The sequence below is a fragment of the Salminus brasiliensis genome, chromosome 9, assembly GCF_030463535.1.
Source record: "Salminus brasiliensis chromosome 9, fSalBra1.hap2, whole genome shotgun sequence".
NCBI classification, from domain to species: Eukaryota; Metazoa; Chordata; class Actinopteri; order Characiformes; family Bryconidae; genus Salminus; species Salminus brasiliensis.
In genome coordinates this window covers 14,308,732-14,329,745 of record NC_132886.1, presented here as the reverse complement: position 1 = coordinate 14,329,745, position 21,014 = coordinate 14,308,732, and the positions used below count along the sequence as shown (strand labels likewise).

Genomic DNA, 21,014 nt, shown 5'->3' with positions numbered 1-21,014 from the left:
ATCCACCATCTGCTCAGACAAGAATATTGGGACACATTGGGATGTCATTTCTCACAATAAGGCTGAATATTACGTCAGGTCAAGTGCTTTTATTGTCGTTCTTCACTGTAACTTGTTGACATTGAAACGAGACGTCGTTCTTCAAGCCCATGCAGCAACACAAGACAGCGGGACATTTCACAGGAACGCATAGAATGGAGATACAAGACTGGTCGGCCCACAGGAGCCCTTTCCAAAATGCATCAGGCTCATTGTTTAGACTGTGGAACAGTCCACCATCACTCCAGAGCCTGCTAAATCTTTACTCCAAGAGGGACCTCAAGTTGGCCTTTGGCCTCGGCCCTTCCTTTTGACTGCCATTTCTCAACAACGTTACGTGCTGAGGAAGCGGCTACCTTAAAACGCTTTTCCTATAGCCTTCTCCTGCTTTGAGGTGGGCGGTTGTTGAACTTTTCGTAGTGCTAGGTAGCTGATTAGAGGAGCCTCTGGCTGCTGGCCGGCAGTGCTAAGCTTTGAGAAATCCCTTTTTAGAAAGCTTTGACATTTGCGTCAGCTGGGCTTTCCTGACGAAGACTGTGAACAAGCCACAGCCCCAAGAAACTAATTAAGGCCTGAGATCTTGAGAAAAGTTATCCGAGAGCTGAAATCTCTTGGGGAGCCCATCTTTGTTGCGTGGTGCTCCTTTCCTCTTTCCACTCTAATGTTGTGCAGAACAAAAATCCTACACTGTCTCTTGCTAAAAATGTTTGCTAACAGACCGTTTGACCAGGGTTGCCTAAAGTTTTGCACGGGACTGTAAGTACGCACTGTTTGTAATGAAAGATGCAATAGTTGAGTTGATCATGATATGGATAAGATATTGTCCTATTGTCCACCCCTACTGTGACCCACCTGAAGCAGGGCATGAGGATGTTTGTTGAATTAGCTAATGATAACTGTTGCTTGTGGGAGTTGTTCAGGACTGAGCCCCTGTCCTGGGCCTTGTAGGAGGGAGAGAATTGGTGGAGCAGCCCCCTCTGGTGAGCAGCATTGTACGCACTCAGAAGCAGTGCATCATGGGAAGTGTTGTGGTTTTCGGAAACATGGCAAAGTAAAGCGTTTTGTGAGGCAGCACACCAATGCATTTGTTGGTGATGTCTTTGTTTGTGTGTTTGTGTGTGTGTGTGTGTATGTAGGGTCTTTGTTGCAGTGTTTTATTTCAGTGTCTGGGTGGTGTAACGCATGTAGTCTTTACCGTCTCAGTGAAGAGGACAGCCAGTGGTGGTCCCACTCCCCAGTGTGTGAAGAACTCATACTTACCTGGCAGGGGAGATACCATGATCAAGAAGGTGGTTCACCCAGGGTGAGGCTCAACCATTGCACTCCGGTTGTGCTGACCCCTGCGAATTCCCCAAATGTGGGAATCTCGACTGCATAATTTCTGGTAGTGGGGGACTGCGTTCGCGCTCTCCCCTGATTTTCTCGTCTAACGATAGATTGCTCTTACAAAACAGTCCTTGGGACGTCAAATTGCTTTTGCGTGCTGTGACTTCTGCGGGGGGGTAGCTGGTGTCATAACCCAGCTGCTTCAAGCGGCTTTCTTCACGTGTCTTTACTTCGTACGTGCTTGACAAGTCGGAACTGACTTCAGGATCCACACGTGGCACCTTCCAAAATGGGAAAAGATCTGAAGCTTTAGAAAGAAGCAAAAAAGACATCAATTCCTACAAAACGTTTCTACACCCTCTTTTAGTCGCTACACTCAATCCATTCAAGCAGCCCTGATTACGCTGTCCTTACAACGGACATGTGAGCAGTGAGTGTTGTGGAAGCACTGGCCATATCCACCATCTGCTCAGACAAGAATATTGGGACACATTGGGATGTCATTTCTCACAATAAGGCTGAATATTACGTCAGGTCAAGTGCTTTTATTGTCGTTCTTCACTGTAACTTGTTGACATTGAAACGAGACGTCGTTCTTCAAGCCCATGCAGCAACACAAGACAGCGGGACATTTCACAGGAACGCATAGAATGGAGATACAAGACTGGTCGGCCCACAGGAGCCCTTTCCAAAATGCATCAGGCTCATTGTTTAGACTGTGGAACAGTCCACCATCACTCCAGAGCCTGCTAAATCTTTACTCCAAGAGGGACCTCAAGTTGGCCTTTGGCCTCGGCCCTTCCTTTTGACTGCCATTTCTCAACAACGTTACGTGCTGAGGAAGCGGCTACCTTAAAACGCTTTTCCTATAGCCTTCTCCTGCTTTGAGGTGGGCGGTTGTTGAACTTTTCGTAGTGCTAGGTAGCTGATTAGAGGAGCCTCTGGCTGCTGGCCGGCAGTGCTAAGCTTTGAGAAATCCCTTTTTAGAAAGCTTTGACATTTGCGTCAGCTGGGCTTTCCTGACGAAGACTGTGAACAAGCCACAGCCCCAAGAAACTAATTAAGGCCTGAGATCTTGAGAAAAGTTATCCGAGAGCTGAAATCTCTTGGGGAGCCCATCTTTGTTGCGTGGTGCTCCTTTCCTCTTTCCACTCTAATGTTGTGCAGAACAAAAATCCTACACTGTCTCTTGCTAAAAATGTTTGCTAACAGACCGTTTGACCAGGGTTGCCTAAAGTTTTGCACGGGACTGTAAGTACGCACTGTTTGTAATGAAAGATGCAATAGTTGAGTTGATCATGATATGGATAAGATATTGTCCTATTGTCCACCCCTACTGTGACCCACCTGAAGCAGGGCATGAGGATGTTTGTTGAATTAGCTAATGATAACTGTTGCTTGTGGGAGTTGTTCAGGACTGAGCCCCTGTCCTGGGCCTTGTAGGAGGGAGAGAATTGGTGGAGCAGCCCCCTCTGGTGAGCAGCATTGTACGCACTCAGAAGCAGTGCATCATGGGAAGTGTTGTGGTTTTCGGAAACATGGCAAAGTAAAGCGTTTTGTGAGGCAGCACACCAATGCATTTGTTGGTGATGTCTTTGTTTGTGTGTGTGTGTGTGTGTGTGTGTGTGTATGTAGGGTCTTTGTTGCAGTGTTTTATTTCAGTGTCTGGGTGGTGTAACGCATGTAGTCTTTACCGTCTCAGTGAAGAGGACAGCCAGTGGTGGTCCCACTCCCCAGTGTGTGAAGAACTCATACTTACCTGGCAGGGGAGATACCATGATCAAGAAGGTGGTTCACCCAGGGTGAGGCTCAACCATTGCACTCCGGTTGTGCTGACCCCTGCGAATTCCCCAAATGTGGGAATCTCGACTGCATAATTTCTGGTAGTGGGGGACTGCGTTCGCGCTCTCCCCTGATTTTCTCGTCTAGCGATAGATTGCTCTTACAAAACAGTCCTTGGGACGTCAAATTGCTTTTGCGTGCTGTGACTCCTGCGGGGGGGTAGCTGGTGTCATAACCCAGCTGCTTCAAGCGGCTCTCTTCACGTGTCTTTACTTCGTACGTGCTTGACAAGTCGGAACTGACTTCAGGATCCACACGTGGCACCTTCCAAAATGGGAAAAGATCTGAAGCTTTAGAAAGAAGCAAAAAAGACATCAATTCCTACAAAACGTTTCTACACCCTCTTTTAGTCGCTACACTCAATCCATTCAAGCAGCCCTGATTACGCTGTCCTTACAACGGACATGTGAGCAGTGAGTGTTGTGGAAGCACTGGCCATATCCACCATCTGCTCAGACAAGAATATTGGGACACATTGGGATGTCATTTCTCACAATAAGGCTGAATATTACGTCAGGTCAAGTGCTTTTATTGTCGTTCTTCACTGTAACTTGTTGACATTGAAACGAGACGTCGTTCTTCAAGCCCATGCAGCAACACAAGACAGCGGGACATTTCACAGGAACGCATAGAATGGAGATACAAGACTGGTCGGCCCACAGGAGCCCTTTCCAAAATGCATCAGGCTCATTGTTTAGACTGTGGAACAGTCCACCATCACTCCAGAGCCTGCTAAATCTTTACTCCAAGAGGGACCTCAAGTTGGCCTTTGGCCTCGGCCCTTCCTTTTGACTGCCATTTCTCAACAACGTTACGTGCTGAGGAAGCGGCTACCTTAAAACGCTTTTCCTATAGCCTTCTCCTGCTTTGAGGTGGGCGGTTGTTGAACTTTTCGTAGTGCTAGGTAGCTGATTAGAGGAGCCTCTGGCTGCTGGCCGGCAGTGCTAAGCTTTGAGAAATCCCTTTTTAGAAAGCTTTGACATTTGCGTCAGCTGGGCTTTCCTGACGAAGACTGTGAACAAGCCACAGCCCCAAGAAACTAATTAAGGCCTGAGATCTTGAGAAAAGTTATCCGAGAGCTGAAATCTCTTGGGGAGCCCATCTTTGTTGCGTGGTGCTCCTTTCCTCTTTCCACTCTAATGTTGTGCAGAACAAAAATCCTACACTGTCTCTTGCTAAAAATGTTTGCTAACAGACCGTTTGACCAGGGTTGCCTAAAGTTTTGCACGGGACTGTAAGTACGCACTGTTTGTAATGAAAGATGCAATAGTTGAGTTGATCATGATATGGATAAGATATTGTCCTATTGTCCACCCCTACTGTGACCCACCTGAAGCAGGGCATGAGGATGTTTGTTGAATTAGCTAATGATAACTGTTGCTTGTGGGAGTTGTTCAGGACTGAGCCCCTGTCCTGGGCCTTGTAGGAGGGAGAGAATTGGTGGAGCAGCCCCCTCTGGTGAGCAGCATTGTACGCACTCAGAAGCAGTGCATCATGGGAAGTGTTGTGGTTTTCGGAAACATGGCAAAGTAAAGCGTTTTGTGAGGCAGCACACCAATGCATTTGTTGGTGATGTCTTTGTTTGTGTGTGTGTGTGTGTGTGTGTATGTAGGGTCTTTGTTGCAGTGTTTTATTTCAGTGTCTGGGTGGTGTAACGCATGTAGTCTTTACCGTCTCAGTGAAGAGGACAGCCAGTGGTGGTCCCACTCCCCAGTGTGTGAAGAACTCATACTTACCTGGCAGGGGAGATACCATGATCAAGAAGGTGGTTCACCCAGGGTGAGGCTCAACCATTGCACTCCGGTTGTGCTGACCCCTGCGAATTCCCCAAATGTGGGAATCTCAACTGCATAATTTCTGGTAGTGGGGGACTGCGTTCGCGCTCTCCCCTGATTTTCTCGTCTAACGATAGATTGCTCTTACAAAACAGTCCTTGGGACGTCAAATTGCTTTTGCGTGCTGTGACTCCTGCGGGGGGGTAGCTGGTGTCATAACCCAGCTGCTTCAAGCGGCTCTCTTCACGTGTCTTTACTTCGTACGTGCTTGACAAGTCGGAACTGACTTCAGGATCCACACGTGGCACCTTCCAAAATGGGAAAAGATCTGAAGCTTTAGAAAGAAGCAAAAAAGACATCAATTCCTACAAAACGTTTCTACACCCTCTTTTAGTCGCTACACTCAATCCATTCAAGCAGCCCTGATTACGCTGTCCTTACAACGGACATGTGAGCAGTGAGTGTTGTGGAAGCACTGGCCATATCCACCATCTGCTCAGACAAGAATATTGGGACACATTGGGATGTCATTTCTCACAATAAGGCTGAATATTACGTCAGGTCAAGTGCTTTTATTGTCGTTCTTCACTGTAACTTGTTGACATTGAAACGAGACGTCGTTCTTCAAGCCCATGCAGCAACACAAGACAGCGGGACATTTCACAGGAACGCATAGAATGGAGATACAAGACTGGTCGGCCCACAGGAGCCCTTTCCAAAATGCATCAGGCTCATTGTTTAGACTGTGGAACAGTCCACCATCACTCCAGAGCCTGCTAAATCTTTACTCCAAGAGGGACCTCAAGTTGGCCTTTGGCCTCGGCCCTTCCTTTTGACTGCCATTTCTCAACAACGTTACGTGCTGAGGAAGCGGCTACCTTAAAACGCTTTTCCTATAGCCTTCTCCTGCTTTGAGGTGGGCGGTTGTTGAACTTTTCGTAGTGCTAGGTAGCTGATTAGAGGAGCCTCTGGCTGCTGGCCGGCAGTGCTAAGCTTTGAGAAATCCCTTTTTAGAAAGCTTTGACATTTGCGTCAGCTGGGCTTTCCTGACGAAGACTGTGAACAAGCCACAGCCCCAAGAAACTAATTAAGGCCTGAGATCTTGAGAAAAGTTATCCGAGAGCTGAAATCTCTTGGGGAGCCCATCTTTGTTGCGTGGTGCTCCTTTCCTCTTTCCACTCTAATGTTGTGCAGAACAAAAATCCTACACTGTCTCTTGCTAAAAATGTTTGCTAACAGACCGTTTGACCAGGGTTGCCTAAAGTTTTGCACGGGACTGTAAGTACGCACTGTTTGTAATGAAAGATGCAATAGTTGAGTTGATCATGATATGGATAAGATATTGTCCTATTGTCCACCCCTACTGTGACCCACCTGAAGCAGGGCATGAGGATGTTTGTTGAATTAGCTAATGATAACTGTTGCTTGTGGGAGTTGTTCAGGACTGAGCCCCTGTCCTGGGCCTTGTAGGAGGGAGAGAATTGGTGGAGCAGCCCCCTCTGGTGAGCAGCATTGTACGCACTCAGAAGCAGTGCATCATGGGAAGTGTTGTGGTTTTCGGAAACATGGCAAAGTAAAGCGTTTTGTGAGGCAGCACACCAATGCATTTGTTGGTGATGTCTTTGTTTGTGTGTTTGTGTGTGTGTGTGTGTATGTAGGGTCTTTGTTGCAGTGTTTTATTTCAGTGTCTGGGTGGTGTAACGCATGTAGTCTTTACCGTCTCAGTGAAGAGGACAGCCAGTGGTGGTCCCACTCCCCAGTGTGTGAAGAACTCATACTTACCTGGCAGGGGAGATACCATGATCAAGAAGGTGGTTCACCCAGGGTGAGGCTCAACCATTGCACTCCGGTTGTGCTGACCCCTGCGAATTCCCCAAATGTGGGAATCTCGACTGCATAATTTCTGGTAGTGGGGGACTGCGTTCGCGCTCTCCCCTGATTTTCTCGTCTAACGATAGATTGCTCTTACAAAACAGTCCTTGGGACGTCAAATTGCTTTTGCGTGCTGTGACTTCTGCGGGGGGGTAGCTGGTGTCATAACCCAGCTGCTTCAAGCGGCTTTCTTCACGTGTCTTTACTTCGTACGTGCTTGACAAGTCGGAACTGACTTCAGGATCCACACGTGGCACCTTCCAAAATGGGAAAAGATCTGAAGCTTTAGAAAGAAGCAAAAAAGACATCAATTCCTACAAAACGTTTCTACACCCTCTTTTAGTCGCTACACTCAATCCATTCAAGCAGCCCTGATTACGCTGTCCTTACAACGGACATGTGAGCAGTGAGTGTTGTGGAAGCACTGGCCATATCCACCATCTGCTCAGACAAGAATATTGGGACACATTGGGATGTCATTTCTCACAATAAGGCTGAATATTACGTCAGGTCAAGTGCTTTTATTGTCGTTCTTCACTGTAACTTGTTGACATTGAAACGAGACGTCGTTCTTCAAGCCCATGCAGCAACACAAGACAGCGGGACATTTCACAGGAACGCATAGAATGGAGATACAAGACTGGTCGGCCCACAGGAGCCCTTTCCAAAATGCATCAGGCTCATTGTTTAGACTGTGGAACAGTCCACCATCACTCCAGAGCCTGCTAAATCTTTACTCCAAGAGGGACCTCAAGTTGGCCTTTGGCCTCGGCCCTTCCTTTTGACTGCCATTTCTCAACAACGTTACGTGCTGAGGAAGCGGCTACCTTAAAACGCTTTTCCTATAGCCTTCTCCTGCTTTGAGGTGGGCGGTTGTTGAACTTTTCGTAGTGCTAGGTAGCTGATTAGAGGAGCCTCTGGCTGCTGGCCGGCAGTGCTAAGCTTTGAGAAATCCCTTTTTAGAAAGCTTTGACATTTGCGTCAGCTGGGCTTTCCTGACGAAGACTGTGAACAAGCCACAGCCCCAAGAAACTAATTAAGGCCTGAGATCTTGAGAAAAGTTATCCGAGAGCTGAAATCTCTTGGGGAGCCCATCTTTGTTGCGTGGTGCTCCTTTCCTCTTTCCACTCTAATGTTGTGCAGAACAAAAATCCTACACTGTCTCTTGCTAAAAATGTTTGCTAACAGACCGTTTGACCAGGGTTGCCTAAAGTTTTGCACGGGACTGTAAGTACGCACTGTTTGTAATGAAAGATGCAATAGTTGAGTTGATCATGATATGGATAAGATATTGTCCTATTGTCCACCCCTACTGTGACCCACCTGAAGCAGGGCATGAGGATGTTTGTTGAATTAGCTAATGATAACTGTTGCTTGTGGGAGTTGTTCAGGACTGAGCCCCTGTCCTGGGCCTTGTAGGAGGGAGAGAATTGGTGGAGCAGCCCCCTCTGGTGAGCAGCATTGTACGCACTCAGAAGCAGTGCATCATGGGAAGTGTTGTGGTTTTCGGAAACATGGCAAAGTAAAGCGTTTTGTGAGGCAGCACACCAATGCATTTGTTGGTGATGTCTTTGTTTGTGTGTGTGTGTGTGTGTGTGTGTATGTAGGGTCTTTGTTGCAGTGTTTTATTTCAGTGTCTGGGTGGTGTAACGCATGTAGTCTTTACCGTCTCAGTGAAGAGGACAGCCAGTGGTGGTCCCACTCCCCAGTGTGTGAAGAACTCATACTTACCTGGCAGGGGAGATACCATGATCAAGAAGGTGGTTCACCCAGGGTGAGGCTCAACCATTGCACTCTGGTTGTGCTGACCCCTGCGAATTCCCCAAATGTGGGAATCTCGACTGCATAATTTCTGGTAGTGGGGGACTGCGTTCGCGCTCTCCCCTGATTTTCTCGTCTAGCGATAGATTGCTCTTACAAAACAGTCCTTGGGACGTCAAATTGCTTTTGCGTGCTGTGACTCCTGCGGGGGGGTAGCTGGTGTCATAACCCAGCTGCTTCAAGCGGCTCTCTTCACGTGTCTTTACTTCGTACGTGCTTGACAAGTCGGAACTGACTTCAGGATCCACACGTGGCACCTTCCAAAATGGGAAAAGATCTGAAGCTTTAGAAAGAAGCAAAAAAGACATCAATTCCTACAAAACGTTTCTACACCCTCTTTTAGTCGCTACACTCAATCCATTCAAGCAGCCCTGATTACGCTGTCCTTACAACGGACATGTGAGCAGTGAGTGTTGTGGAAGCACTGGCCATATCCACCATCTGCTCAGACAAGAATATTGGGACACATTGGGATGTCATTTCTCACAATAAGGCTGAATATTACGTCAGGTCAAGTGCTTTTATTGTCGTTCTTCACTGTAACTTGTTGACATTGAAACGAGACGTCGTTCTTCAAGCCCATGCAGCAACACAAGACAGCGGGACATTTCACAGGAACGCATAGAATGGAGATACAAGACTGGTCGGCCCACAGGAGCCCTTTCCAAAATGCATCAGGCTCATTGTTTAGACTGTGGAACAGTCCACCATCACTCCAGAGCCTGCTAAATCTTTACTCCAAGAGGGACCTCAAGTTGGCCTTTGGCCTCGGCCCTTCCTTTTGACTGCCATTTCTCAACAACGTTACGTGCTGAGGAAGCGGCTACCTTAAAACGCTTTTCCTATAGCCTTCTCCTGCTTTGAGGTGGGCGGTTGTTGAACTTTTCGTAGTGCTAGGTAGCTGATTAGAGGAGCCTCTGGCTGCTGGCCGGCAGTGCTAAGCTTTGAGAAATCCCTTTTTAGAAAGCTTTGACATTTGCGTCAGCTGGGCTTTCCTGACGAAGACTGTGAACAAGCCACAGCCCCAAGAAACTAATTAAGGCCTGAGATCTTGAGAAAAGTTATCCGAGAGCTGAAATCTCTTGGGGAGCCCATCTTTGTTGCGTGGTGCTCCTTTCCTCTTTCCACTCTAATGTTGTGCAGAACAAAAATCCTACACTGTCTCTTGCTAAAAATGTTTGCTAACAGACCGTTTGACCAGGGTTGCCTAAAGTTTTGCACGGGACTGTAAGTACGCACTGTTTGTAATGAAAGATGCAATAGTTGAGTTGATCATGATATGGATAAGATATTGTCCTATTGTCCACCCCTACTGTGACCCACCTGAAGCAGGGCATGAGGATGTTTGTTGAATTAGCTAATGATAACTGTTGCTTGTGGGAGTTGTTCAGGACTGAGCCCCTGTCCTGGGCCTTGTAGGAGGGAGAGAATTGGTGGAGCAGCCCCCTCTGGTGAGCAGCATTGTACGCACTCAGAAGCAGTGCATCATGGGAAGTGTTGTGGTTTTCGGAAACATGGCAAAGTAAAGCGTTTTGTGAGGCAGCACACCAATGCATTTGTTGGTGATGTCTTTGTTTGTGTGTGTGTGTGTGTATGTAGGGTCTTTGTTGCAGTGTTTTATTTCAGTGTCTGGGTGGTGTAACGCATGTAGTCTTTACCGTCTCAGTGAAGAGGACAGCCAGTGGTGGTCCCACTCCCCAGTGTGTGAAGAACTCATACTTACCTGGCAGGGGAGATACCATGATCAAGAAGGTGGTTCACCCAGGGTGAGGCTCAACCATTGCACTCCGGTTGTGCTGACCCCTGCGAATTCCCCAAATGTGGGAATCTCGACTGCATAATTTCTGGTAGTGGGGGACTGCGTTCGCGCTCTCCCCTGATTTTCTCGTCTAACGATAGATTGCTCTTACAAAACAGTCCTTGGGACGTCAAATTGCTTTTGCGTGCTGTGACTCCTGCGGGGGGGTAGCTGGTGTCATAACCCAGCTGCTTCAAGCGGCTCTCTTCACGTGTCTTTACTTCGTACGTGCTTGACAAGTCGGAACTGACTTCAGGATCCACACGTGGCACCTTCCAAAATGGGAAAAGATCTGAAGCTTTAGAAAGAAGCAAAAAAGACATCAATTCCTACAAAACGTTTCTACACCCTCTTTTAGTCGCTACACTCAATCCATTCAAGCAGCCCTGATTACGCTGTCCTTACAACGGACATGTGAGCAGTGAGTGTTGTGGAAGCACTGGCCATATCCACCATCTGCTCAGACAAGAATATTGGGACACATTGGGATGTCATTTCTCACAATAAGGCTGAATATTACGTCAGGTCAAGTGCTTTTATTGTCGTTCTTCACTGTAACTTGTTGACATTGAAACGAGACGTCGTTCTTCAAGCCCATGCAGCAACACAAGACAGCGGGACATTTCACAGGAACGCATAGAATGGAGATACAAGACTGGTCGGCCCACAGGAGCCCTTTCCAAAATGCATCAGGCTCATTGTTTAGACTGTGGAACAGTCCACCATCACTCCAGAGCCTGCTAAATCTTTACTCCAAGAGGGACCTCAAGTTGGCCTTTGGCCTCGGCCCTTCCTTTTGACTGCCATTTCTCAACAACGTTACGTGCTGAGGAAGCGGCTACCTTAAAACGCTTTTCCTATAGCCTTCTCCTGCTTTGAGGTGGGCGGTTGTTGAACTTTTCGTAGTGCTAGGTAGCTGATTAGAGGAGCCTCTGGCTGCTGGCCGGCAGTGCTAAGCTTTGAGAAATCCCTTTTTAGAAAGCTTTGACATTTGCGTCAGCTGGGCTTTCCTGACGAAGACTGTGAACAAGCCACAGCCCCAAGAAACTAATTAAGGCCTGAGATCTTGAGAAAAGTTATCCGAGAGCTGAAATCTCTTGGGGAGCCCATCTTTGTTGCGTGGTGCTCCTTTCCTCTTTCCACTCTAATGTTGTGCAGAACAAAAATCCTACACTGTCTCTTGCTAAAAATGTTTGCTAACAGACCGTTTGACCAGGGTTGCCTAAAGTTTTGCACGGGACTGTAAGTACGCACTGTTTGTAATGAAAGATGCAATAGTTGAGTTGATCATGATATGGATAAGATATTGTCCTATTGTCCACCCCTACTGTGACCCACCTGAAGCAGGGCATGAGGATGTTTGTTGAATTAGCTAATGATAACTGTTGCTTGTGGGAGTTGTTCAGGACTGAGCCCCTGTCCTGGGCCTTGTAGGAGGGAGAGAATTGGTGGAGCAGCCCCCTCTGGTGAGCAGCATTGTACGCACTCAGAAGCAGTGCATCATGGGAAGTGTTGTGGTTTTCGGAAACATGGCAAAGTAAAGCGTTTTGTGAGGCAGCACACCAATGCATTTGTTGGTGATGTCTTTGTTTGTGTGTGTGTGTGTATGTAGGGTCTTTGTTGCAGTGTTTTATTTCAGTGTCTGGGTGGTGTAACGCATGTAGTCTTTACCGTCTCAGTGAAGAGGACAGCCAGTGGTGGTCCCACTCCCCAGTGTGTGAAGAACTCATACTTACCTGGCAGGGGAGATACCATGATCAAGAAGGTGGTTCACCCAGGGTGAGGCTCAACCATTGCACTCCGGTTGTGCTGACCCCTGCGAATTCCCCAAATGTGGGAATCTCAACTGCATAATTTCTGGTAGTGGGGGACTGCGTTCGCGCTCTCCCCTGATTTTTTCGTCTAACGATAGATTGCTCTTACAAAACAGTCCTTGGGACGTCAAATTGCTTTTGCGTGCTGTGACTCCTGCGGGGGGGTAGCTGGTGTCATAACCCAGCTGCTTCAAGTGGCTCTCTTCACGTGTCTTTACTTCTTACGTGCTTGACAAGTCGGAACTGACTTCAGGATCCACACGTGGCACCTTCCAAAATGGGAAAAGATCTGAAGCTTTAGAAAGAAGCAAAAAAGACATCAATTCCTACAAAACGTTTCTACACCCTCTTTTAGTCGCTACACTCAATCCATTCAAGCAGCCCTGATTACGCTGTCCTTACAACGGACATGTGAGCAGTGAGTGTTGTGGAAGCACTGGCCATATCCACCATCTGCTCAGACAAGAATATTGGGACACATTGGGATGTCATTTCTCACAATAAGGCTGAATATTACGTCAGGTCAAGTGCTTTTATTGTCGTTCTTCACTGTAACTTGTTGACATTGAAACGAGACGTCGTTCTTCAAGCCCATGCAGCAACACAAGACAGCGGGACATTTCACAGGAACGCATAGAATGGAGATACAAGACTGGTCGGCCCACAGGAGCCCTTTCCAAAATGCATCAGGCTCATTGTTTAGACTGTGGAACAGTCCACCATCACTCCAGAGCCTGCTAAATCTTTACTCCAAGAGGGACCTCAAGTTGGCCTTTGGCCTCGGCCCTTCCTTTTGACTGCCATTTCTCAACAACGTTACGTGCTGAGGACGCGGCTACCTTAAAACGCTTTTCCTATAGCCTTCTCCTGCTTTGAGGTGGGCGGTTGTTGAACTTTTCGTAGTGCTAGGTAGCTGATTAGAGGAGCCTCTGGCTGCTGGCCGGCAGTGCTAAGCTTTGAGAAATCCCTTTTTAGAAAGCTTTGACATTTGCGTCAGCTGGGCTTTCCTGACGAAGACTGTGAACAAGCCACAGCCCCAAGAAACTAATTAAGGCCTGAGATCTTGAGAAAAGTTATCCGAGAGCTGAAATCTCTTGGGGAGCCCATCTTTGTTGCGTGGTGCTCCTTTCCTCTTTCCACTCTAATGTTGTGCAGAACAAAAATCCTACACTGTCTCTTGCTAAAAATGTTTGCTAACAGACCGTTTGACCAGGGTTGCCTAAAGTTTTGCACGGGACTGTAAGTACGCACTGTTTGTAATGAAAGATGCAATAGTTGAGTTGATCATGATATGGATAAGATATTGTCCTATTGTCCACCCCTACTGTGACCCACCTGAAGCAGGGCATGAGGATGTTTGTTGAATTAGCTAATGATAACTGTTGCTTGTGGGAGTTGTTCAGGACTGAGCCCCTGTCCTGGGCCTTGTAGGAGGGAGAGAATTGGTGGAGCAGCCCCCTCTGGTGAGCAGCATTGTACGCACTCAGAAGCAGTGCATCATGGGAAGTGTTGTGGTTTTCGGAAACATGGCAAAGTAAAGCGTTTTGTGAGGCAGCACACCAATGCATTTGTTGGTGATGTCTTTGTTTGTGTGTGTGTGTGTGTGTATGTAGGGTCTTTGTTGCAGTGTTTTATTTCAGTGTCTGGGTGGTGTAACGCATGTAGTCTTTACCGTCTCAGTGAAGAGGACAGCCAGTGGTGGTCCCACTCCCCAGTGTGTGAAGAACTCATACTTACCTGGCAGGGGAGATACCATGATCAAGAAGGTGGTTCACCCAGGGTGAGGCTCAACCATTGCACTCCGGTTGTGCTGACCCCTGCGAATTCCCCAAATGTGGGAATCTCGACTGCATAATTTCTGGTAGTGGGGGACTGCGTTCGCGCTCTCCCCTGATTTTTTCGTCTAACGATAGATTGCTCTTACAAAACAGTCCTTGGGACGTCAAATTGCTTTTGCGTGCTGTGACTCCTGCGGGGGGGGTAGCTGGTGTCATAACCCAGCTGCTTCAAGTGGCTCTCTTCACGTGTCTTTACTTCTTACGTGCTTGACAAGTCGGAACTGACTTCAGGATCCACACGTGGCACCTTCCAAAATGGGAAAAGATCTGAAGCTTTAGAAAGAAGCAAAAAAGACATCAATTCCTACAAAACGTTTCTACACCCTCTTTTAGTCGCTACACTCAATCCATTCAAGCAGCCCTGATTACGCTGTCCTTACAACGGACATGTGAGCAGTGAGTGTTGTGGAAGCACTGGCCATATCCACCATCTGCTCAGACAAGAATATTGGGACACATTGGGATGTCATTTCTCACAATAAGGCTGAATATTACGTCAGGTCAAGTGCTTTTATTGTCGTTCTTCACTGTAACTTGTTGACATTGAAACGAGACGTCGTTCTTCAAGCCCATGCAGCAACACAAGACAGCGGGACATTTCACAGGAACGCATAGAATGGAGATACAAGACTGGTCGGCCCACAGGAGCCCTTTCCAAAATGCATCAGGCTCATTGTTTAGACTGTGGAACAGTCCACCATCACTCCAGAGCCTGCTAAATCTTTACTCCAAGAGGGACCTCAAGTTGGCCTTTGGCCTCGGCCCTTCCTTTTGACTGCCATTTCTCAACAACGTTACGTGCTGAGGAAGCGGCTACCTTAAAACGCTTTTCCTATAGCCTTCTCCTGCTTTGAGGTGGGCGGTTGTTGAACTTTTTCGTAGTGCTAGGTAGCTGATTAGAGGAGCCTCTGGCTGCTGGCCGGCAGTGCTAAGCTTTGAGAAATCCCTTTTTAGAAAGCTTTGACATTTGCGTCAGCTGGGCTTTCCTGACGAAGACTGTGAACAAGCCACAGCCCCAAGAAACTAATTAAGGCCTGAGATCTTGAGAAAAGTTATCCGAGAGCTGAAATCTCTTGGGGAGCCCATCTTTGTTGCGTGGTGCTCCTTTCCTCTTTCCACTCTAATGTTGTGCAGAACAAAAATCCTACACTGTCTCTTGCTAAAAATGTTTGCTAACAGACCGTTTGACCAGGGTTGCCTAAAGTTTTGCACGGGACTGTAAGTACGCACTGTTTGTAATGAAAGATGCAATAGTTGAGTTGATCATGATATGGATAAGATATTGTCCTATTGTCCACCCCTACTGTGACCCACCTGAAGCAGGGCATGAGGATGTTTGTTGAATTAGCTAATGATAACTGTTGCTTGTGGGAGTTGTTCAGGACTGAGCCCCTGTCCTGGGCCTTGTAGGAGGGAGAGAATTGGTGGAGCAGCCCCCTCTGGTGAGCAGCATTGTACGCACTCAGAAGCAGTGCATCATGGGAAGTGTTGTGGTTTTCGGAAACATGGCAAAGTAAAGCGTTTTGTGAGGCAGCACACCAATGCATTTGTTGGTGATGTCTTTGTTTGTGTGTGTGTGTGTGTGTATGTAGGGTCTTTGTTGCAGTGTTTTATTTCAGTGTCTGGGTGGTGTAACGCATGTAGTCTTTACCGTCTCAGTGAAGAGGACAGCCAGTGGTGGTCCCACTCCCCAGTGTGTGAAGAACTCATACTTACCTGGCAGGGGAGATACCATGATCAAGAAGGTGGTTCACCCAGGGTGAGGCTCAACCATTGCACTCCGGTTGTGCTGACCCCTGCGAATTCCCCAAATGTGGGAATCTCGACTGCATAATTTCTGGTAGTGGGGGACTGCGTTCGCGCTCTCCCCTGATTTTTTCGTCTAACGATAGATTGCTCTTACAAAACAGTCCTTGGGACGTCAAATTGCTTTTGCGTGCTGTGACTCCTGCGGGGGGGTAGCTGGTGTCATAACCCAGCTGCTTCAAGTGGCTCTCTTCACGTGTCTTTACTTCTTACGTGCTTGACAAGTCGGAACTGACTTCAGGATCCACACGTGGCACCTTCCAAAATGGGAAAAGATCTGAAGCTTTAGAAAGAAGCAAAAAAGACATCAATTCCTACAAAACGTTTCTACACCCTCTTTTAGTCGCTACACTCAATCCATTCAAGCAGCCCTGATTACGCTGTCCTTACAACGGACATGTGAGCAGTGAGTGTTGTGGAAGCACTGGCCATATCCACCATCTGCTCAGACAAGAATATTGGGACACATTGGGATGTCATTTCTCACAATAAGGCTGAATATCACGTCAGGTCAAGTGCTTTTATTGTCGTTCTTCACTGTAACTTGTTGACATTGAAACGAGACGTCGTTCTTCAAGCCCATGCAGCAACACAAGACAGCGGGACATTTCACAGGAACGCATAGAATGGAGATACAAGACTGGTCGGCCCACAGGAGCCCTTTCCAAAATGCATCAGGCTCATTGTTTAGACTGTGGAACAGTCCACCATCACTCCAGAGCCTGCTAAATCTTTACTCCAAGAGGGACCTCAAGTTGGCCTTTGGCCTCGGCCCTTCCTTTTGACTGCCATTTCTCAACAACGTTACGTGCTGAGGAAGCGGCTACCTTAAAACGCTTTTCCTATAGCCTTCTCCTGCTTTGAGGTGGGCGGTTGTTGAACTTTTCGTAGTGCTAGGTAGCTGATTAGAGGAGCCTCTGGCTGCTGGCCGGCAGTGCTAAGCTTTGAGAAATCCCTTTTTAGAAAGCTTTGACATTTGTTGACATTTGCGTCAGCTGGGCTTTCCTGACGAAGACTGTGAACAAGCCACAGCCCCAAGAAACTAATTAAGGCCTGAGATCTTGAGAAAAGTTATCCGAGAGCTGAAATCTCTTGGGGAGCCCATCTTTGTTGCGTGGTGCTCCTTTCCTCTTTCCACTCTAATGTTGTGCAGAACAAAAATCCTACACTGTCTCTTGCTAAAAATGTTTGCTAACAGACCGTTTGACCAGGGTTGCCTAAAGTTTTGCACGGGACTGTAAGTACGCACTGTTTGTAATGAAAGATGCAATAGTTGAGTTGATCATGATATGGATAAGATATTGTCCTATTGTCCACCCCTACTGTGACCCACCTGAAGCAGGGCATGAGGATGTTTGTTGAATTAGCTAATGATAACTGTTGCTTGTGGGAGTTGTTCAGGACTGAGCCCCTGTCCTGGGCCTTGTAGGAGGGAGAGAATTGGTGGAGCAGCCCCCTCTGGTGAGCAGCATTGTACGCACTCAGAAGCAGTGCATCATGGGAAGTGTTGTGGTTTTCGGAAACATGGCAAAGTAAAGCGTTTTGTGAGGCAGCACACCAATGCATTTGTTGGTGATGTCTTTGTTTGTGTGTGTGTGTGTGTGTATGTAGGGTCTTTGTTGCAGTGTTTTATTTCAGTGTCTGGGTGGTGTAACGCATGTAGTCTTTACCGTCTCAGTGAAGAGGACAGCCAGTGGTGGTCCCACTCCCCAGTGTGTGAAGAACTCATACTTACCTGGCAGGGGAGATACCATGATCAAGAAGGTGGTTCACTCAGGGTGAGGCTCAACCATTGCACTCCGGTTGTGCTGACCCCTGCGAATTCCCCAAATGTGGGAATCTCGACTGCATAATTTCTGGTAGTGGGGGACTGCGTTCGCGCTCTCCCCTGATTTTTTCGTCTAACGATAGATTGCTCTTACAAAACAGTCCTTGGGATGTCAAATTGCTTTTGCGTGCTGTGACTCCTGCGGGGGGGTAGCTGGTGTCATAACCCAGCTGCTTCAAGTGGCTCTCTTCACGTGTCTTTACTTCTTACGTGCTTGACAAGTCGGAACTGACTTCAGGATCCACACGTGGCACCTTCCAAAATGGGAAAAGATCTGAAGCTTTAGAAAGAAGCAAAAAAGACATCAATTCCTACAAAACGTTTCTACACCCTCTTTTAGTCGCTACACTCAATCCATTCAAGCAGCCCTGATTACGCTGTCCTTACAACGGACATGTGAGCAGTGAGTGTTGTGGAAGCACTGGCCATATCCACCATCTGCTCAGACAAGAATATTGGGACACATTGGGATGTCATTTCTCACAATAAGGCTGAATATTACGTCAGGTCAAGTGCTTTTATTGTCGTTCTTCACTGTAACTTGTTGACATTGAAACGAGACGTCGTTCTTCAAGCCCATGCAGCAACACAAGACAGCGGGACATTTCACAGGAACGCATAGAATGGAGATACAAGACTGGTCGGCCCACAGGAGCCCTTTCCAAAATGCATCAGGCTCATTGTTTAGACTGTGGAACAGTCCACCATCACTCCAGAGCCTGCTAAATCTTTACTCCAAGAGGGACCTCAAGTTGGCCTTTGGCCTCGGCCCTTCCTTTTGACTGCCATTTCTCAACAACGTTACGTGCTGAGGAAGCGGCTACCTTAAAACGCTTTTCCTATAGCCTTCTCCTGCTTTGAGGTGGGCGGTTGTTGAACTTTTCGTAGTGCTAGGTAGCTGATTAGAGGAGCCTCTGGCTGCTGGCCGGCAGTGCTAAGCTTTGAGAAATCCCTTTTTAGAAAGCTTTGACATTTGCGTCAGCTGGGCTTTCCTGACGAAGACTGTGAACAAGCCACAGCCCCAAGAAACTAATTAAGGCCTGAGATCTTGAGAAAAGTTATCCGAGAGCTGAAATCTCTTGGGGAGCCCATCTTTGTTGCGTGGTGCTCCTTTCCTCTTTCCACTCTAATGTTGTGCAGAACAAAAATCCTACACTGTCTCTTGCTAAAAATGTTTGCTAACAGACCGTTTGACCAGGGTTGCCTAAAGTTTTGCACGGGACTGTAAGTACGCACTGTTTGTAATGAAAGATGCAATAGTTGAGTTGATCATGATATGGATAAGATATTGTCCTATTGTCCACCCCTACTGTGACCCACCTGAAGCAGGGCATGAGGATGTTTGTTGAATTAGCTAATGATAACTGTTGCTTGTGGGAGTTGTTCAGGACTGAGCCCCTGTCCTGGGCCTTGTAGGAGGGAGAGAATTGGTGGAGCAGCCCCCTCTGGTGAGCAGCATTGTACGCACTCAGAAGCAGTGCATCATGGGAAGTGTTGTGGTTTTCGGAAACATGGCAAAGTAAAGCGTTTTGTGAGGCAGCACACCAATGCATTTGTTGGTGATGTCTTTGTGTGTGTGTGTGTATGTAGGGTCTTTGTTGCAGTGTTTTATTTCAGTGTCTGGGTGGTGTAACGCATGTAGTCTTTACCGTCTCAGTGAAGAGGACAGCCAGTGGTGGTCCCACTCCCCAGTGTGTGAAGAACTCATACTTACCTGGCAGGGGAGATACCATGATCAAGAAGGTGGTTCACCCAGGGTGAGGCTCAACCATTGCACTCCGGTTGTGCTGACCCCTGCGAATTCCCCAAATGTGGGAATCTCGACTGCATAATTTCTGGTAGTGGGGGACTGCGTTCGTGCTCTCCCCTGATTTTCTCGTCTAACGATAGATTGCTCTTACAAAACAGTCCTTGGGACTTCAAATTGCTTTTGCGTGCTGTGACTCCTGCAGGGGGGTAGCTGGTGTCATAACCCAGCTGCTTCAAGCGGCTCTCTTCACGTGTCTTTACTTCGTACGTGCTTGACAAGTCGGAACTGACTTCAGGATCCACACGTGGCACCTTCCAAAATGGGAAAAGATCTGAAGCTTTAGAAAGAAGCAAAAAAGACATCAATTCCTACAAAACGTTTCTACACCCTCTTTTAGTCGCTACACTCAATCCATTCAAGCAGCCCTGATTACGCTGTCCTTACAACGGACATGTGAGCAGTGAGTGTTGTGGAAGCACTGGCCATATCCACCATCTGCTCAGACAAGAATATTGGGACACATTGGGATGTCATTGCTCACAATAAGGCTGAATATTACGTCAGGTCAAGTGCTTTTATTGTCGTTCTTCACTGTAACTTGTTGACATTGAAACGAGACGTCGTTCTTCAAGCCCATGCAGCAACACAAGACAGCGGGACATTTCACAGGAACGCATAGAATGGAGATACAAGACTGGTCGGCCCACAGGAGCCCTTTCCAAAATGCATCAGGCTCATTGTTTAGACTGTGGAACAGTCCACCATCACTCCAGAGCCTGCTAAATCTTTACTCCAAGAGGGACCTCAAGTTGGCCTTTGGCCTCGGCCCTTCCTTTTGACTGCCATTTCTCAACAACGTTACGTGCTGAGGAAGCGGCTACCTTAAAACGCTTTTCCTATAGCCTTCTCCTGCTTTGAGGTGGGCGGTTGTTGAACTTTTCGTAGTGCTAGGTAGCTGATTAGAGGAGCCTCTGGCTGCTGGCCGGCAGTGCTAAGCTTTGAGAAATCCCTTTTTAGAAAGCTTTGACATTTGCGTCAGCTGGGCTTTCCTGACGAAGACTGTGAACAAGCCACAGCCCCAAGAAACTAATTAAGGCCTGAGATCTTGAGAAAAGTTATCCGAGAGCTGAAATCTCTTGGGGAGCCCATCTTTGTTGCGTGGTGCTCCTTTCCTCTTTCCACTCTAATGTTGTGCAGAACAAAAATCCTACACTGTCTCTTGCTAAAAATGTTTGCTAACAGACCGTTTGACCAGGGTTGCCTAAAGTTTTGCACGGGACTGTAAGTACGCACTGTTTGTAATGAAAGATGCAATAGTTGAGTTGATCATGATATGGATAAGATATTGTCCTATTGTCCACCCCTACTGTGACCCACCTGAAGCAGGGCATGAGGATGTTTGTTGAATTAGCTAATGATAACTGTTGCTTGTGGGAGTTGTTCAGGACTGAGCCCCTGTCCTGGGCCTTGTAGGAGGGAGAGAATTGGTGGAGCAGCCCCCTCTG

At 47.5% G+C, this 21,014-nt stretch overlaps 11 non-coding genes across 11 annotated transcripts; all 11 read left to right on the top strand.

The window, feature by feature from the left end:
* Window positions 1-1,291: 1,291 nt before the first annotated feature.
* On the top strand, window positions 1,292-1,455 carry LOC140563007 (U1 spliceosomal RNA). Its single transcript, XR_011980245.1, has one exon. It is a non-coding gene; the product is annotated as a U1 spliceosomal RNA (small nuclear RNA).
* A 1,661-nt stretch (window positions 1,456-3,116) lies between these two features.
* On the top strand, window positions 3,117-3,280 carry LOC140563006 (U1 spliceosomal RNA). The gene has a single exon (XR_011980244.1). It is a non-coding gene; the product is annotated as a U1 spliceosomal RNA (small nuclear RNA).
* Window positions 3,281-4,935: 1,655 nt separating this feature from the next.
* On the top strand, window positions 4,936-5,099 carry LOC140563105 (U1 spliceosomal RNA). The gene has a single exon (XR_011980340.1). It is a non-coding gene; the product is annotated as a U1 spliceosomal RNA (small nuclear RNA).
* Window positions 5,100-6,756: 1,657 nt separating this feature from the next.
* On the top strand, window positions 6,757-6,920 carry LOC140563005 (U1 spliceosomal RNA). Its single transcript, XR_011980243.1, has one exon. It is a non-coding gene; the product is annotated as a U1 spliceosomal RNA (small nuclear RNA).
* Window positions 6,921-8,577: 1,657 nt separating this feature from the next.
* LOC140563050 (U1 spliceosomal RNA) lies at window positions 8,578-8,741 on the top strand. The gene has a single exon (XR_011980288.1). It is a non-coding gene; the product is annotated as a U1 spliceosomal RNA (small nuclear RNA).
* A 1,649-nt stretch (window positions 8,742-10,390) lies between these two features.
* Window positions 10,391-10,554, top strand: LOC140563004 (U1 spliceosomal RNA). The gene has a single exon (XR_011980242.1). It is a non-coding gene; the product is annotated as a U1 spliceosomal RNA (small nuclear RNA).
* Window positions 10,555-12,201: 1,647 nt separating this feature from the next.
* LOC140563104 (U1 spliceosomal RNA) lies at window positions 12,202-12,365 on the top strand. Its single transcript, XR_011980339.1, has one exon. It is a non-coding gene; the product is annotated as a U1 spliceosomal RNA (small nuclear RNA).
* Window positions 12,366-14,016: 1,651 nt separating this feature from the next.
* LOC140563003 (U1 spliceosomal RNA) lies at window positions 14,017-14,180 on the top strand. Its single transcript, XR_011980241.1, has one exon. It is a non-coding gene; the product is annotated as a U1 spliceosomal RNA (small nuclear RNA).
* Window positions 14,181-15,833: 1,653 nt separating this feature from the next.
* LOC140563002 (U1 spliceosomal RNA) lies at window positions 15,834-15,997 on the top strand. The gene has a single exon (XR_011980240.1). It is a non-coding gene; the product is annotated as a U1 spliceosomal RNA (small nuclear RNA).
* Window positions 15,998-17,658: 1,661 nt separating this feature from the next.
* Window positions 17,659-17,822, top strand: LOC140563074 (U1 spliceosomal RNA). The gene has a single exon (XR_011980310.1). It is a non-coding gene; the product is annotated as a U1 spliceosomal RNA (small nuclear RNA).
* A 1,643-nt stretch (window positions 17,823-19,465) lies between these two features.
* On the top strand, window positions 19,466-19,629 carry LOC140563084 (U1 spliceosomal RNA). The gene has a single exon (XR_011980319.1). It is a non-coding gene; the product is annotated as a U1 spliceosomal RNA (small nuclear RNA).
* Window positions 19,630-21,014: the final 1,385 nt, after the last annotated feature.